The 18,186-nt window shown below is 35.0% G+C and overlaps 1 long non-coding RNA gene across 1 annotated transcript; it reads left to right on the forward strand.

Annotated features, from left to right (window-relative positions):
* Positions 1-6,748: 6,748 nt before the first annotated feature.
* Positions 6,749-7,145, forward strand: LOC149164748 (uncharacterized). The gene is made up of 2 exons (XR_016260276.1): positions 6,749-6,879; positions 7,044-7,145. It is a non-coding gene; the product is annotated as an uncharacterized LOC149164748 (long non-coding RNA).
* Positions 7,146-18,186: the final 11,041 nt, after the last annotated feature.

Here is an 18,186-nt window from a genome sequence, read left to right on the forward strand (position 1 = left end):
AGCCCTAAAGTCCCCTAAACCCTCCTTAACATTACAAACAATTTTGGAACACCCAATAATGGAAGGGGATTCTTTTAGTAATATTTTATAGCATGAGGAATTAATAAAAGGGGACATTACTTGAAAAGCAACAGGAAAATCATGTGTTCCTTCAACCAGTTTAGGACCACATACCTGAGACTAGCACTTATCACCTTCCATATCTAGAAGTTAGAACAACATATAAATCAATAGTCTTGAGATTTTCTTGCCATTTTTCTTCTACCTTGTACAGACTTCAAACTAGCCTCCAAATTAGAATCTGTAGACACCACCATTCATACTTTTTTCTCTCTCTACAATCTTCCCACAGAATTGTATGAGAGCCAACCCAATGAAATGGTACTTTCACTGATCAGAAGTCCAACTTCTAGTTTAAAATCCATTTTCCTTAGGAAATCCCAGTATTCATAGGAAATCTTAGTATTTTCATGAAGATCAATTTTTGCCAACATTTTAACCACTCTCCTATCTTTGAAACTGAAAATTTTATCTAAGGAGATAAAATTTACCTATAGCATTACTGACCCTTCCAAAATTTCGGAATTCCTCCACAACTCTAAAGAGAGCTTGAATCTATTGCAAAGTTGTTTGTTCCTCTTTCTAGTGAACAAATTTGAGACTTTTAATGAATTGTGAGAATTCCAACCGAATAACTATCAGTTTCTTATTTAAAGTTATACCCACTAGATTAGAACCCACACAAGGAGAATTCCATTTGCATTTCAAAACAACCTACAATCGACTTATACCATGCTATTTAATATTTTATGTATTTCTTTGCATCCATGGCCTGTGACATAAATATGGAACAAGCCAACTTGCATTTTCTATACTAACACTCTTAAACAATAATAAAGTATGCCCAAATATGTCATTTCAAATTATATATGCAGCTCACCTTTTGGGTTTTCAATTATTAAAGTTGTTGCCTATATTTGAGATCATCTAAAACTAAGGCCATAGTGACAATATCTATTAGAGTTTTATCTGTGTTTCACTAAAGCTGTTTTTTCTTAAGCAGCACTACAATACATTGCATTTTCCATTCAGCGAAGAAGTGTACCTAGTAGAAATTTTGGTCTGTGTGAAAATGGGTTCAATTCACAGTAGACTTTATCTGTTGTTTTGAAGGTGTTTCTCCTTCAATAGTACTTCATCTCAATAGATCCTTTCAATCTACACCTTCAGTCGATGAGTACAACCTTGGAGTACATACTACAGATTCCAGTTTTGCTATGAGGATATAACAACGATGAAATAAGTACATCGATTTTAGGCATCTTATGGTTGTTGTATGCAAGCATGCTTTTCTAGAGTTTCCCAAACTTATATAGAACCATATTTATTATACTTTTATAGTTTTACTTAAATGCTCACTTTTCTTAATTTAGGTGTTCTTCTTAGTACCATTTTATGCACAGATTTATCTTTAAGAAAAATGCATAATAGAGAAGGGTCCTATATTTTGAGCAGGGGACACTCTTCTAGGTAGGAGATACTCTATTCTAGAGACCTTCTGTCATGCATGTTAAGTGCTTTATCCTGGACAAAGTTACAAGTCCCTACCTCCTTGACAAAGTCCCTACTAGACAAGACACCAGTGGACAGAATTCCAAGTCCCTAAATTTTCCAAAAACCCACCTAAGCCTAAATATCTAGCCTAAAGTCCTTTACATTCCAGTCATCTCTTAGTTGTGCTTTCATAGAGAGAGCCCTCTTTGGTTTAGTAGGGCTATCTACAAGACTAAAATCTTTGTCTATGGTTACGTTCGTCAATCTCCTCCTCAGCTTGGGACATTGTGGAGGATAACAGAGGGCATGACAACTAGGGAGTTCCAAGCTGTTTTAGTGAATGTAAGGTTCCCAAGTCATGGAAAAATGTAATGCTAGTTGTGAGGTGATGACTACCAAGGTGTGTTAGGGAATGCTAGGGCACACTCACATGTGCTAGACGGTACGAAGACATGTCAAAAAAGCTAAGATGTGCCAAGTGATAAGGTAGCCAAGATGGACAAGGGTTCCAAGTCGTTGCCTCGTCTTCTTCTATATGTTATCCACTTATGACATTTCCTTTGCAATGTTTGGTGCATTTTCTAGTTATAGGTCATTTATAGGTTATAAATGTCTTCAAAGTTTCACTTCTAATTGAGTATTCAACTGAAAATATTGATTCTCTTATACATAACTATTTATCCCTCTACACACTTTTCATAACTTCAATAACCATTAGGTAGGGATATGCAACTTCGGTGTTACTTCTCTTGTTTAGTAAAATATTGCCGAGACTTTAGTTTATTGAAAGTTGTAGAATGTACAATTTATGAAGTTTCAAGGTCTAATTTTTAAAAGCATAATTCTTTAAAGGGTGCTAGCTCAATGGAAGAGCACATTCTTTACAAGCAAGAGGTTGATGGTTCTATTCCATCGTGCCCTAACATCCATATGGAATGGCGATGATCAATTTTTGGTGATGGAGGTTCTTTTGACCATCACCAATGAGCTTTGGTGACATTTTTTGACCCTCACCAAAAATATGAAATGGTGACAGTCAACGAATGCCACCATATATACAAATCAATAGTGATGAACCTTAAAGGTTCATAACCATAAATCGTTGTTGTTGATATGAAATGGTGATGGTCGTTGTCTGTCATTACAGTCATTATTCATGATGGACCTTGAATGTCACCACAACACCTATACTTTTGGCAATGCGGATTTTGGTGAGGGTCAACGAACGTCACCATATATATGCACCAATAGTGACAACGATTAAAGATCCATCACAATAAATCATTTTTGTTCATATGAAATGGTGACAGTCACTATCTGTCATTTTAATAAATATTCATGAGGGACCTTGAATGTCACCATAACACCTATATTTTTTACGACACCACCTTTGGCAACATCCAATTTTTGGTGACCGAGGCTTTTTTCCGTCACCATTGCTCATATGCAATGGTGACAGTCGCTATCCATCATTATAAATCATTATTGGTGATGAACTTTGAATTTCACTATAACACCTATACTTTTGGCAACGCCATCTTTGGTGACGTTCAGTTTTTGGTGATAGAGGCTATGCTTCGTCACCATTTCTCATATGAAATGGTGACAATCGTTATGCGTCCTTATAAATCATTATTGGTGACAAACTTTGTATGTCACTACAACACCTATACTTTTGGCAACGACACCTTTGGTGACATTTAGTTTTTGGTGAGAAATGCTCTTTTGACCGTCACCAATGAGCTTATAGTGACATTTTTCGCCCCTCACTAATGTGTTTTTTTCTTGTAGTGTAATGATGATTAGTATATCTGGTAGAATAATTAAGCATCCACAACATATTCCAACCATCATTTCTTTCGCATAAATGTATCCAATACACTGCTCTCTTTGACATATAGTTTCTCCGCAGCACATGTTGCTAATTTGAGTGACTATGTCCACTCTTCAACATTGTGTGCCTTATATTAGTTGTCTCAACACTACTCAAGGCTGCACGTGTTAATAAATCTAGCATGGTGCATACATCTTTTGTCATTTTAGATCAAAAACTGGTAATTTATAATTACATGAACAACAACACACAAATCCCTTAGCCTTAATACCGAGTAATAATGTTTCGATCATCGCCATATCACCCTTTTTCACATGAGAAGTAGACCCTATCATCAAATTAGACACCTCATTAGTCGGGTCAGAAATATTAATGGTTATAGCATTTGGGTTTTACATAATAAAATCAAGAAGTTATTGTCACGCCTCCCAAACTACTTCTATCATTTTGACACATGTGTGAATCATATTTCTCTCAAGTCCAACATGTATCTCCTTTTTCATTGTAATTATATTCAAATACTTTCAAATTTATCCCTATGAACCTCCTAAAATATTCCATTTATAGTTTTTCATATTTTGTGCAGAATTGGACGAGCATTCTATACTTTTCATACTGATTATACCCATACGGAATAAGGGTAGTACAAGTGATATTGCACAAATGAGAAGAGCGGTTTGGAAATCGAAATTATACATGTTCATGTTCTCTTATATATATATATATATATATATATATATATACACACACACACACACTAACAATTTACATTTTCAACATCAATATTTCAATAGAACTTTAAAGCATTATACATAGGAGCGGTAATAACCTTGTAGGTTGCCATACCCACCTTTATACCGGCTCAGCCTAGTCATAGAAGTTTATTTTCTTTTTTCATGTTTCCCTTTCGGGACATATGTTAGGTTTAGATCAAGAACATTCATATTCACCAGGACTTATATACGCCACATTGTATGATAGACATAGGGGATTCTTCCTCCTACCAAATAAAGACGATATTGCACACCTAGTCAGAAAATAAGACTATATATTTTTGCACAATAGTCATTTTAACTCAAATTTGAATAAGCACTTTCAAAACTTTCATATTGACATGTGTTCTCCTTAAGAAGTTATTTCAAAACAAAGTGATTCCCCTACCTTTATAATTCCTCGATAAAATATGACACCCTTTAAGTGACACCTTTTAAGACCTCGACATCCACGGACAAAAATTTAAATCAGTAATTATATTGCCTAGGTATCCATGATAGCTTTAACCTTTACTATAATATTAGGCATATATATAAAATAATCTCATATTTTCCCTTTCTCCGTCACATCCAGCTAACCTTAAACATGTTCATCTTAGATATTTTAGTTGTAACCTTTGTTTTTCTTCCAGGTCTAATCTATATATTAATCATTTTTGTCTTGCAGTTTCAAATTGGCCATAAAATTCAGTATTGCACCTACGACCTTTTTATATTCACTTTACCATTCAATGAATTGTTCCTGACATTAATTTTTATGCCAATTTCAAATTATATTTTTTTAAGACTAGCTTGTCATATCTAGCATGTTGTTGTGTTGATTGTACATAGAACTTTCCTTATGCTTATTTATCCCCAAATTTAATAGTTTGGTTATGTAACCACTAGTATAAGCTAAATTTATTTCATGCAACTATTCTAATACATCTTACTCTTGTCAAGCGTGTTCCATGTGCCTAAATTATTAACCTTATTCTGATTCACAACTAAACCTGAAGTATGTTCTCCTACAGTAACCAATCATTATTGTTGGTGAATTGATAGACTCTAGATGTATTGTTTTTTCTGACATTTACATGCATTCATTTCTTCTCATTAGGTCCAAAAGTTGAACCTAGGGCTCTAATACCATCTATCATGTGCCTAAATAACAAATTTTTATTTTTTTTCTTATAGAACATACTTTACCATAGGTTATATACATAGATTCTAGTTGCGATTGAAATAGTTTATCCAACAAAATATTACTATCTAACTCGAGTTAGTACTATTCAATTATGGAACCCTTATTAAACCTACCAATTCCCTTCATCAGTTATTTTTGTTGATATGCCAAGGTTATTGTTGTATATTTCTAACTTTCTAAATCAACATGTTTGTTAATTTTGCAAGTGTGTTCTATACAATACCGTTATAATAATGTGTAAAATGGCATGAAATTTGCTACATAAGATTATTTCTAAATGTGACTATTTCAGTTAAAATAATTTACATCTCAACCTTCTTATTTTTCTTATGCCTAACTCCGGAGAGACTTTACATTTTTCAGTAAAATGTATACATACTCTCTTCTCCCTAACTTGAGGCTTGATATACATGATTTCCTTGTAATTACTATGCCAAGCTGAGTGCTCTATCGTGTGATGCCACATTTTCTAACCCACGTGAATCCCTTACTCGTTCGCAGGGGAAATGTACAGTAAGTATTCCTAAAATGTGGGCGGTTATGATTGTACCTATTGATCCAACGGTGTTGGTTGTTTTTTTTAACCCTAAAATTCCCAATTCCATTCTCTTCCATATTAGAAATCCATCTCTGTGGAATAACCGTATGTCAATGAACCCTCGATGAAGCTTCCCCTCCTCCAAATAGCACCTAGAGAATAGATGGCAGTGCATCGCCTCGGGTAGCCAAATGGAGCTAGGTAAGCTACTAATTAGTTTGGAAATTCAGTTATTTTGTTCTTTTAATCCTACTTTCATACGATCTTGTTTACCCAGTATCTCTGATTGTAATTTTTAGGAATATGGTGAGCGAGGAAAAGCACGGTTAAAAGAAAAAATTCACCTAGTTCCTTCCTCAAGTGACATAATGCGTTTCCTGGTATATTCCCTTATCGATGAGCGATATGCTCCTTATTAGTCCCTGCCTGGACTATAGCGATCGATAGATCGCTGACCGCCTATTAATCCATTCGTTGACCATGTTTTTTTTTGCGTTATCATGGTTTAACCAATGTTTTAAAATAACAATTTTCGTCTATCAAAATTTTAACCAAAGTTTTTGGCTGGGCAAAAAAGGACCTCTTATTGCAGGCTTCGCTTATCCTCTTTATATAAATTTTTGAAGATTGTATACTAAGTTTTATTTTGCAACCTCGTTTTGAAGATTGTATACTAAGTTTTATTTTGCAACCTCGTTTTAGATTTAAGTGATCAATGCATTTATTTTGTCGTTTTAACCTAAGTTCAACCTTTAAACTCGTTATTTAAGTGATCAATGCATTTACTTTGTCGTTTTAACCTAAGTTCGACCTTTAAACTCGTTATATAATTTTTTGAACATCATATCCTAGGTTTTATTTTGAGGACAACTGCGCTTCTGCATGCAGGTTTGAGGCCAGGTGTGTTTTTGCATGTAGGCACATTGATAAAGGTGTCCAACTGTGGCTTGCAGCGGATTGTGTATAATATCATGAACTAACCCAACCCTATGAGGTAAATAGTGGATGTCTATGAGTTATAGCTCCAGTCTGTTCAATTCTGATCAGAGATAGAAGTACGTTCCATTGGTGTCAAGGGAATACACTGTCAACACTCTACCTTCGGGTTTGATTCATCGCCTGAACGAATACCTCTAATCTATTTGTCTTTGTTTGCAGCCATGTTCTCCAACTACTACCTTGTTTCCTCCAGCAGAGTCACAGCGATAAGAGGATGGCCCTCCCGCAGAGGTAAGAGTTTTTTCAGAGTTTCGAAATGGGTATTCCTCTGTTTCTCCCAGCCTGAGTAGATGCACAGGCACTAACTTTTGCATGGTTCTTCCAGGTATTCGATTCTCCCTTGTCCGGTGCTTCTAAGTGAATTTGGATGAGATAGGAAATCTAGCCACTGTTCCATATGTATTATGGCTAGGTTGCGGCAGGACTCTTTATATATATGCATGAATAGTTTTCTCCTTTCTAAAGGATTTGGTGTTCCTCCACTGGGGTCGTTTTTAGTGTCTCGACCATAGTTCTTGTTTCTGTACCATTTTTGCCGGTACATTTGGGAGCTTCCATAATTTTCTGTAATATATGTGGTTCTTAATTCTTTTAGTTCCAACGACAGTTTCCATACTTTTTAATGTAATTAGAGTTCGTTCGAACTATTGGTTTTTATTGGGTTTTGCATGCAGGTTTTTTTTTGAAGGGTATGTGGAATTTCTTGCAGTTCATAAGTTGTCATTATGTATAAATTCACAAAGGTTTCTCTATTCAGTATTAGGAATTTTTTTGAATATTTACTGTAACCGTAAAATCATATGTTTTTTCCTGTCGAAGTGGTTTAAATATATGGTTCCAGTTTTCTTTTGTCTGTTCATCAGGTCAGTTTGCCACTGTGAGTTTAATTAACATGCCCGTTTAGGACTGCTCCCTGGTGGCCAACTACTCAGGCCTTGTCCGGGAACTAACCTAAATCGAAAACTCGTGACATTATCTTCTCATGTACTCACATGAACACAACAGGGTCCGACCCATTTTCACACGTTAGGTTATTAATAAGAAAAATGAAGAAACCCTCCCGGTCTCAACCCTAGGAGTTAATTCTTATGAAATTTAGGTGTCTATATATCGACCCCACGTACTCCTCTGGGGTCGTATGCTAGTTCTCCTGCATTTTGAGGTCCAAACTTTGCTTCAACCATGTTCGGGCTGGCTGCATTCAAAATAATTCAACATTGAAAGATGCGGTGATCAGTTCTCGAAGATGCGGTGATGAATTAGGAAAGAAAATGTAACAGGGAACGAGGGATGAACTCTTCCTTCCACTGGAAGCCTCGTTATTGCCACCATCTAGCCGCCAGAGAATCGAGACGATGACAACGCGTGGGTGAAATCTCATTCGTCCTTTCAGTCTGAGGCGAAGCATATTCCCTTCAAACACAATCGTCGGCATCCATCTGTTAACAATTAAAATTCAACATCGCTACATCCACCTGGAATTGAAATAGAAAAGCCTTCGATCTGGTTGGCCTAACATAAAACGATAATAATTAATATTATAAAACAAGGTGAAAACTAACATTATTTCGTTAACCCAACTATACATACAATATCGTGTTACTAACCAAATGAATATAAACAAAATTCAATTATAACTACATCCACCAAACGCCCTCCACAGTTTTTGCGCTTGTTTTAGATATGGCATAGCTAGGAATGGTATCTGGAATTCCCACTCAATTACTCTTCAATTATACAGCTACATCCACCAAACACCCCCCACAGTTTTTGCGTTTGTTTTAGATATGGCATAGCTAGAAATGGTATTGTAGTTCCCACTCAATTAATCAATCGAGTGTTTCATAATGTGGGAGCACCCTCACCTTCCATCACTTTTTACATGCATTCGATTATTTTAAGCAGTGGACACGCACTTTATATAAGGGAAGGATAGTGAGAAGAAGGGACCCGCAGCACTAAGTGCGCCGGGATGAAGGGATGGGGTGGCAAGGGGCCACCGATCGAACTCTTCCGTTTCAACTTCGACCCACCTTCGATACCGCTATATCTTCCATCTCTTTACCTTAGGAGCACCTACCAAAGTCGGTGCAAGAGGGTTTGGGAAGAAGACGATGAAGAGGCTGGCAAATGGTTCCCCTGTGCAAAGGGGCCTCATCTGACTCTAGATGGACAGGCATTCGATTCGAGGAATGAAAGCAGCCATTAAAACAATTGATGTAGTGCACTATAAGGCACTGCAGCAATCAACATGAAAAGACAGGCTCATTATGGAGTCGATCGCACGCCTATCTGTATTTCTTTATAGAGATTATAACTTGATTAATTACAGCCATAAATTGTCAGATACCATGTTTATTGCTATTCAAATATCTGACACCCACCCTCCTTCTCCGTTCTTTGTGCTCTTGAGCATATGGTCTGCAGTCTCATCCCCCGGCATCGGCATAGAGGCCAGAACATTCTGGAGTGAATTCTTTTCAAATTATTGCAAGGGAATGAACGGTTATGATGCAGCGTAAGAAAAATTTTCAGACCATTGGCCTCGCATGTAATATAAATCGACGCCATTACTTGATCGCTTCCTCCATAAATCGAGTGACTCGACCATTAAAGGTTGCAGGCCAAAAAGAGAACTTCATGACAACACCAGACTGAACGTTGGATGAGAGATAATTGCAATGTGGAGCATATTAGATATGTGATGAAGCAAATATTGATGGCATTCACCGCGTAGTTTTTCGAGCTCTTTCTCTTTTTGACAGGAGGCTGTTCATGGTATTATGGCAGACATCAAAAAAAAGTTGGAAGATTCGGGAAAGAGTTTTGGCAAGGGGGATTAAGCGCAACTGGTCCGATTTAGTGATAGAATATAGCTGTATACATAGCTATGGTAGATTCATTTTATAGCATTTCAATGTTTGGAATTAAGTCTTTGATATCGCTGCAAGTGAGCAAAATTGACAAAGGTGCTGAAACATAAAAGCTAGACTCTACACCGTAGGTAATTTATTACAGAAGCTTCGTTGATTTAATATTGTTTAAGAATCTCAGATGGCTTTAACTTCTAACTTGCCATTGCAGTTTGTCATGCGTTTTTCCAAAAGTGCGGATTCAGATGGGTGGGTTGTTAACAGGGAAATTCATCTTCTGTCCTCAGGTTGGTTCTGCCATGAAATCCTCCGGCGGTTTGCGAATTGAAGAGTTTTCCTTCGGGCATACATTTTCTTGTGAATGCTTCATCATCAAACATATTCATACAGTCGAATTTTCTAATGTCAAATTCCATTCGTAGGTTGATTATCATATGATATGTTAAACATTTTACATCAGTAACGTTGAAGATGATTTGTAAGCATGACAAAAATAACAGTGATAGCCTTGATTTTCATATTGTATGTGAAATGTTTTACATTAGTGGATGTCAAGATGATTTGCAAGCAGGACACAAATACCAGCTTTATTATCTCGTCATATGTCAAATTTTTAGCTGATGTTAGTTAATTTGTATAAGAATGTTAAATGTTTAGATATATAATTTATATTTTTTATTTTATTAACAAGATCAATGATTAATTTTGCAATTTGTTTTCCAACAAATTTCATATTTGTATTTTAATTTCATCACTTTATAACACACGATCATTTAAAACAAGTCGTTGCATTGCGGATGGTATACCTGCCGAATAAGGATTATCATCTGTTATCTACTGCAAGGAATGTACGTGCACAGATGGTGACCGAATTCTAATTGATGGAATAAACAGAAACCCAAAATCAAGATGAGTTGAATAACTAAACATTAACAATAATGCATAGGTGTTGGAAATATCGAATGGTTAGCCAAAATAAGTTGCGAGGTTTTGCACTCTCACAACATACTCAACTATCTCAAATACATTTCACAATTCTCTTCTATCTATCCTTTTCGATATTGCCATTCTTCTTGATTTCTCCCTCTTCAGAACTCATTATTTGTCATTTTTTCTCTTTACTTTCATTGCTAAATTTGTCTTCCTTGCATAATTCTACATAGTACTCGGTGAGGCTGGATCCCCGGTTGAGCCATGCTTAAAGCATGTTGTCCAGATGGCGGAGATACTTGAGCTCGAGAGAGGAGAGGCACGTGGCTTGCATGCAAGATCAACTTGCCTCCTCAAATGTTTATTTACCGTTTTAGTTTTTTTCAATTATTATTTATTTCTACATATATTAATTGTTTTACTTTTTAAACAAATAAAATGTTTGTGGAGAGACCATACTCAAAGTGGATTTGGTCTTTCTGCGCTGGGCTATTTATGGGATGCACAACAGGAGCAACTCTATCTATAGCTTGAATATGTGATCTTGATATTTTACTTAATGAATAAAAAAACATTTGATTAATGATAACCATAATAATTTCTTTTTCTACATTTTCTGTTTTACTGTTTTTGAGCATATATCTTCTTTAAAATTTTACATTTTTAATGTAACACTGTTTTTTAATGAATACCCATATCTTAACACATTCACTTCGAATACTGCCGCAAGAAACCAGATCTGGTCTTGCTATTCCATTCCGCTGAAAACCTACTTCGCCCTGCTCATGCGCTCGTCAACCTACTAAGCTTGGGGCGGGTTAGCATCTACCGATATAGTTCCTATTGAGTGCAATTACAGCAATCCATTTGTGTTGTCCCTGCAGACCCCGGCAGGGACTACCGCCACGGCAGTGGCTCCTTGTTTCAGTTTAATTAAGATTCCTTTCTGATAAAATATTATTTCTGAGATTACCCATTTGTTTGATTAATCAAAGGAAGTGACAAAGGCCCGTTTTCGCATTCATAAGAGCTTTCTGATTATGTGGATTAATTTTTTTGTCTCTTTTTCTGTAAATTCTTTGCACCAAATTTCGGTTCAATCTATAATTTGTGTTTTATCTTATCTTGCAGTACCTTTTTCTTGGTAACCACTATGATACTGCTGCACACAAGAGCAAACACGACTGCCACCAACTAACTCAGGTAAAAAAAATACTTTCTACTTAGTAGCCAAGGTATTTTTAACTTATTCAATTTTGTTGTAGTTTGCCTCAATGCTAAACTAATTCTTCCTCTATTCATCATGGTGTGGTCTCTTTGTTTTTTCCTTTCAGGTATGCACCTTACATCCATGGTAGGCCTTGGCTTTCTACCTCCAAAGGTTTTCAACAAAAGTTTCTGGCTTTAATACTCCTCTCTAGGTTGGTGGTATGTGCCTACCCTTAAAAGGAGTCTTCTTGGTTAGTGAGCAAGGTCATCTCATGATTCGAAGCAACTTGGCACTAGATAATGTTATCCAAGTTGCAGAAGATGTGTTCTTCTATTTCATAAAGGACTTTGTCTCAGAGATTATGTTGCAGAAGATGTGTTCTTCTATTTCATAAAGGACTTTGTCTCCGAGATTATTGAGTAATAGTAGCATGTATGGAACTGAGATAACATGTACAGTTACTTGGTCATCCTTAGGGGTTGAATCTATTATTAAGATATGTTACTTGTTGAATCAATTATTCTACTTTTATTTTTAAACACTCTAGATCAATAGGCTAATTCTCTGTAAGCATGTTTAAATCCACTCCTTTTTATTTGTTTAAATGGTCTTCCTTTACATACTATGAAAGTATGATTATTCATTATATAGTGCTCAAATTTTTCCAAATATTGTAACTTTAAATCATTCTTCCATTCTTGGTGTTTTCTGCTAAAATTTTGGTAATACCAGTCTACTGGTATCTACTGGTATCAAATGTGTTTGGGTCCATGTTACCCTTATCAGTTATTGAATTATCTTTGATATTATGTCAAGAGTGAATGGTTTACTTATCGTCTATCGTTCTTGTTGTAATTTCCTTATGGGTGTTAAGTAATATACATTATGAAGGGTTTCACTTTTGGTATATGAGTTAAATATATTGCACTTCATGTTTGTGTAAAACATTTGCGTTTGAAAAAAATTATAATGAATACTCTTAGACCCTATCTAGATATTTGTGTTTTACTACCTTTCCAGACATTCGATGTATCCAAATTAGTTAACTTCACTTCACGGGCCACTAATATTGAATCTCATAAGGTTCACACTTCGTTAGGATTATCACACTCCATGATTTAATCCTCTCTTCATGATCAATGCTAGATCAAGGTATCTACCCATATACTTTTGTTATTTTCCAATTTTATTCTCAACGTTCATAGTTGCGAAGACCATCATGGTCGATGTAATATCCAACATCATTTCACTAAATGAAAAATCTCATTCTCATTCATTCTAAAATGAGATTTATACTTTGAATGAAGCATTTTATAATTTTTATGCATGAGTTTCAGAAAGAATATAATTCCATTCTCTAACATCCTATAGGATCATATCATTCTTAAAAAGGGTTTATAGAACACCTATGTTTATGATGTTTAGCTATTTTCATTTGTTTGTTTTCCTAGATGCAAGTTAATGCGAGGTGTATATATATATATATATATATGACATGCTTTTGTTTTTTCTTATAACAAATTTATGGTTCCTTCTTATAATAAATTTTTATACATACTTGATTATTGACTTTTCCATCTCGTAACATGTTATTCCTTTACCTGTTTCTTCTGGATAAAGCTGATAAATAAATTTACTATTTGTGCATGTCAAATTATTCAAAATCAGATTCCCTTATAAACAAGCTTATGTATTTAATTAAATTGGCTAATTATCTATTTAATTCACTGCAAGAAGGATTTTAACTTCATAATGATCATTTTTGTTAATGTATAGATTACAATGAATCACAAACCCTACATATCATATGCTATTAGCTAGTATAATACTAGATGAATGTTGATGTTAGTCATATCGCACTAAACTAGATTTCCACATGCAATCCCTACTGTGGTGGTTTCCTCCCATTAACTAACAAGGTTAATTACTCTATGTAGTGCTTGGACATGTGAGCGCTTGTCAACCTTATAATTTGAAATTCCAATATACTTATGTTAATCATTCCACTCTACTCTCCATAGAAATTCTTATTTAGGGCTTTAAACCCTTGCGAGGTCAATAATTTTTTGGTTAAACTACTCGTACCATAAGGACAAATAAAACACTTGTAGGTAGAGATATTACAATCATACTCCCTAACTTTTATTCTCTTTCTTATATTTATGTTCACACTATATTCCCATAATAAATCCCATCCTCAAATCATTCATAATACCCTCATATGAATTTAACTTTCCTTACTACATTTTATATTCTTATATATCCAATTTCTTTAGAGTATAATGTCTAAATATATATACATCTTGTCTTAATAATCACCTATGTTCGTGCTCCTGTATCAAAGGAAAAACCTAGAATTCAAAGGCATAAAAATCACTTGTAAAGTCCATATAGTTAATCTAGAAGTTAATTTAGGAAATCTACAATCCTCAATGTTCATAGAAAAAATTGTATGCCTTAAATTAAGGGAAAAATTAATATACTTCAGAAGTAATGAGATGATTTAGAGATATACAAATAATTTCAAAATTAATCACAGGGATAATGCTATTCCAAATCGTACTTGATGAGCAACCACTCGCCACCCAACCATGAACTGTACCAATAGTTCCCCCCGAGCTGAGAATTCTTGCCTCAAGATCTCCCTTTGTTGATCCCTTCAATCGGAATTTAATACCTTTCTTTCATGATAAAGTTTCTTTTAGCAGCGTCCCACTTTTGTGGATCTTTTTATACACTTGCCTAGGCTTTTCCATAAAAGCTTGCCTTTCTCTCCCATGGAGCTTTTATGCTTTTCCAAGCTTAGCACATTTCTCTTCTAAGAAACTTAATGGACTTATCTCCCATCCATTAAGCTTATCTAGAATTCCATCTAGAATTCTTATCATGAAAGGATTTCCAAATATTATTTACCATTAAGATTTTATTTAGCAAGAGTCTCATTTCCAGGTGTGTCATTCCCAAGTACATGCATCTCATATATTATTTATTAATAATTATTCATTTACAGAGTTATTCCAATATTTTTTTCGTCGCATTTCTGTCCATTCTATCAAACGTAGTTTATTCTAACCATAACAATATTATAGTGACGGAGGGGTATTACATTTTGCTCCCCTTTTATTAACACTGTCCTCGGTGTTTGTTATCTAGTTCCCTTTCCCTAAAACTTGCTAGATAAGTTTTCTTCCTTGCAACATTTTGTTCTCACATAGTTTTGTCAGAAGTAAAGGTATTCATTGTGCTTTATCTCGAGCGAAGACTCGATTCCAAGAGCCAGATATTATTCCAATATAAGCTGCACAGGGTTCTACCACAAATTATACCACATCATTATCTGTAGTAGTTTCCAATAAATTAGATGAAAGTTATTATATACCTATTTCCTAAGTATGATGTATGAAAAACATTAGAAAATGGAAAATTACTAATTGATGTGCTACAGTTCCAATTGTATTGCTTTAGTGCAGCTATAATATGGTGCAAAACCCTTCATATTATTTGAGAAATTTTCTATTCCTTAAGACTAAGGGACAAATGCTTCATGTCTTTCCCGTTTATCAATGTCATCCTTTTACCCCATTTGGTATGACGACTCAACTTAGAAGCACACATACTCTTTCATTTGCTAATTTTCTAACACATTTGTATGTTGAATATATGATTTGTGACATCCACTTACATTCAACATATTATGCACATGCATCTATGAAGGTCAGCACTGCTAACATATCTTTATAACAGGCCAGGTAGTTATGCCTGCCAATATGATCATTTTTTATTTATAAACTTCAATATACAAAATTGATTATCTCTTTCTCACAATTCTCTTATAGAAATAAAATACTGAAGAGATTGTTCGTAACATTCTATTTTATACTAAATATTTGGATACCATCTATTACTTTATCCATTATCATAGTTGCTAAGTTATAATTAACACAACCTGCATGTGCACTTAGACATGTCCTTCCTTGATTTTTTTTTTATCTATTCACAACCACTGATACTGGTTCACAAGTTTTTCATGAGTGAACAAGAAAAAGGAACTTCATAATGTGTTACATTATTATTTCAATCCTTGAGTTATATGTATCCTCCTTGTGGTTTGATCAATACAAATTTCCACTCCTGGTATTTTTTTTTGAGATCACATCATTATGTATTTAGATTTTCTTTACTCGGGTTAGGAGCTAATAGAATTTATAATTATTAATTTGGTATCCTTATATCCATTATGCATATATATTACATGTCCAATTGCAAGTCCTTCTACTCATGGTTTTTATTTATATTTATGATTTCATCCAATGGTGGACTTAATTAAGTCCATTTTTTTATAGTGTCACCACCTAATTTCTTATGTACTTTTCCATTAGGTACACTCCATACTCATATTATCGCAGATATTCAAACATTGAAATTGATAATGTTACTTCACCAGGAATTGTTCTCTAACTTCCCCAGCTAAAGCAATCACCCTGCTTGAGCTCTTTTCATTTTTAGTAACACATTCCATTTTATCAGAATCTTTATTAGTTGTTCAAAATAATTATATTAAAACATCCTTGGAATTTGAATTATTAACCTCATAATTCTTATTCTTTTAGCAATTGTTTTCCTCATTAGCAATATTTTTGGTTGTATCCCTACAAATACTAGCTAAGCCCAAGAAGATCTATTTTCTATTTATGTTTATTATCATGACTTTGTATTTTATTACTAGAATGGTTGCTCCTTTATCTCCTATTCAATTTTTTCAACAAAATGTTGGGTACTTTCCACTTCTAAATTAAATACTTACTTTATTTCACTATGAGAACCTATAGTGGGTTTCTTGTGTTACCCATAATTAGGAAAAACTGCCTATATACTGTTGAGCCTTGCAATAGGTATGTATTTACTCTTGATTATTGTCATTTTCCTCCTTTCTTATCCATTTTGTGCCATGATATAATAACATATTAATAGGATTTTGTTAAGGAATGAATAAAACTGCTCTTGATATGATTTTACCGACCAAACTAACTCTCATTACTTTTTATGTAGAAAAACAATAGAAGGAACAACTGTTGTTCCAAAGTCAGAACAACAAAAGCTAATCGAGGAAAATGAGACGCATCATGTGTGGTCAAACCAAAGAATGAGTCAAGAAGATCAGCGCGAGATAGAAGAATTTTCTGAAGATAGGATTTAGTTGTGAATCCCTCAGGATCTCTTAATCTTGAGGGATCACATTTATCTTTTTCCTATTAGAAAATTATATATTACGAAGCAATGGAACACATAAAATATTTCAGAAATATAAACACAGAAAACGCATAAAACAAGAGAGACACAGATATACATGGTTCACCCAGTTTGGGCTACGTCCATGGAGAAACAACCAATGCTTCTTTTATTATATTGTCCAGCAAACTAAAGAGATACAACCTACAACAAATCCGCTGTAACACCCTCTTAGCTCTCAATCTCCTCTCTCTTCCTCACTCAGAATATAGATCTACATAGATGTAATACAATTCCCTCATATATAGTGACGAGTTGCCTTCTAGGGCAAAAAACCCTAAATTAAACATAAATTCTATCGTCAGATCATCTGCTTAATGAGCGACCCAAATTGACTAGAAATTACTAGACTTTTACAAGGCAGTTTCACATCTGTTTTTAGCTTCGGGGGCATTGTCCCCAAACCCCTGTCGAGGGAACGCTGCCCCCGAACCCCCTAGCTGGGGGGCATTAGCCCCCCCAGACCCCCGTGGTGGGGACAATTCCCCCCTACACCCCCCCGCCTAGAGAGGTGTACAGTCTTCCTGGGGTATACATTTGGCTGAGACCTCTGAATAAAAAATAAAATTAGGCTCCACACCAAACAATCTCCCACTTGGAGACTGATTATAGCAACTCCACCGCTGATTCATTTGCTAGACAATGACTCCACTTTGGACCTGGTTGTTTCTCATCTTCTTCATCATGCTTGAAGACCAATTGAAACTGAGAAGATTCTCAGTTTCTCCCTGGTTACAACTTTTGTTAACATATCTGCAGGATTCTGGCTAGTGTGTATGTTTTCCAGCTTCAACTGTCCATCTTCCAATGTTGTCCGTATGAAATGGTACTTGAGCTATATATGTTTAGTCTTGGAATGAAATGTAGAGTTCTTTGCAAGATGTATGGCACTCTGGCTGTCACTGTATAACCTGCCCAACTCTGCTTCTTACCCAATTCATCCAGAAACCTTTGCAACCAAATCATTTCTTTACTAGCCTCTATAGCAGCAACATACTCT

Source organism: Pinus tabuliformis, chromosome 5_1 (assembly GCF_031772625.1).
Source record: "Pinus tabuliformis cultivar Carrire ecotype Pingquan chromosome 5_1, CPIR1, whole genome shotgun sequence".
NCBI classification, from domain to species: domain Eukaryota; kingdom Viridiplantae; phylum Streptophyta; class Pinopsida; order Pinales; family Pinaceae; genus Pinus; species Pinus tabuliformis.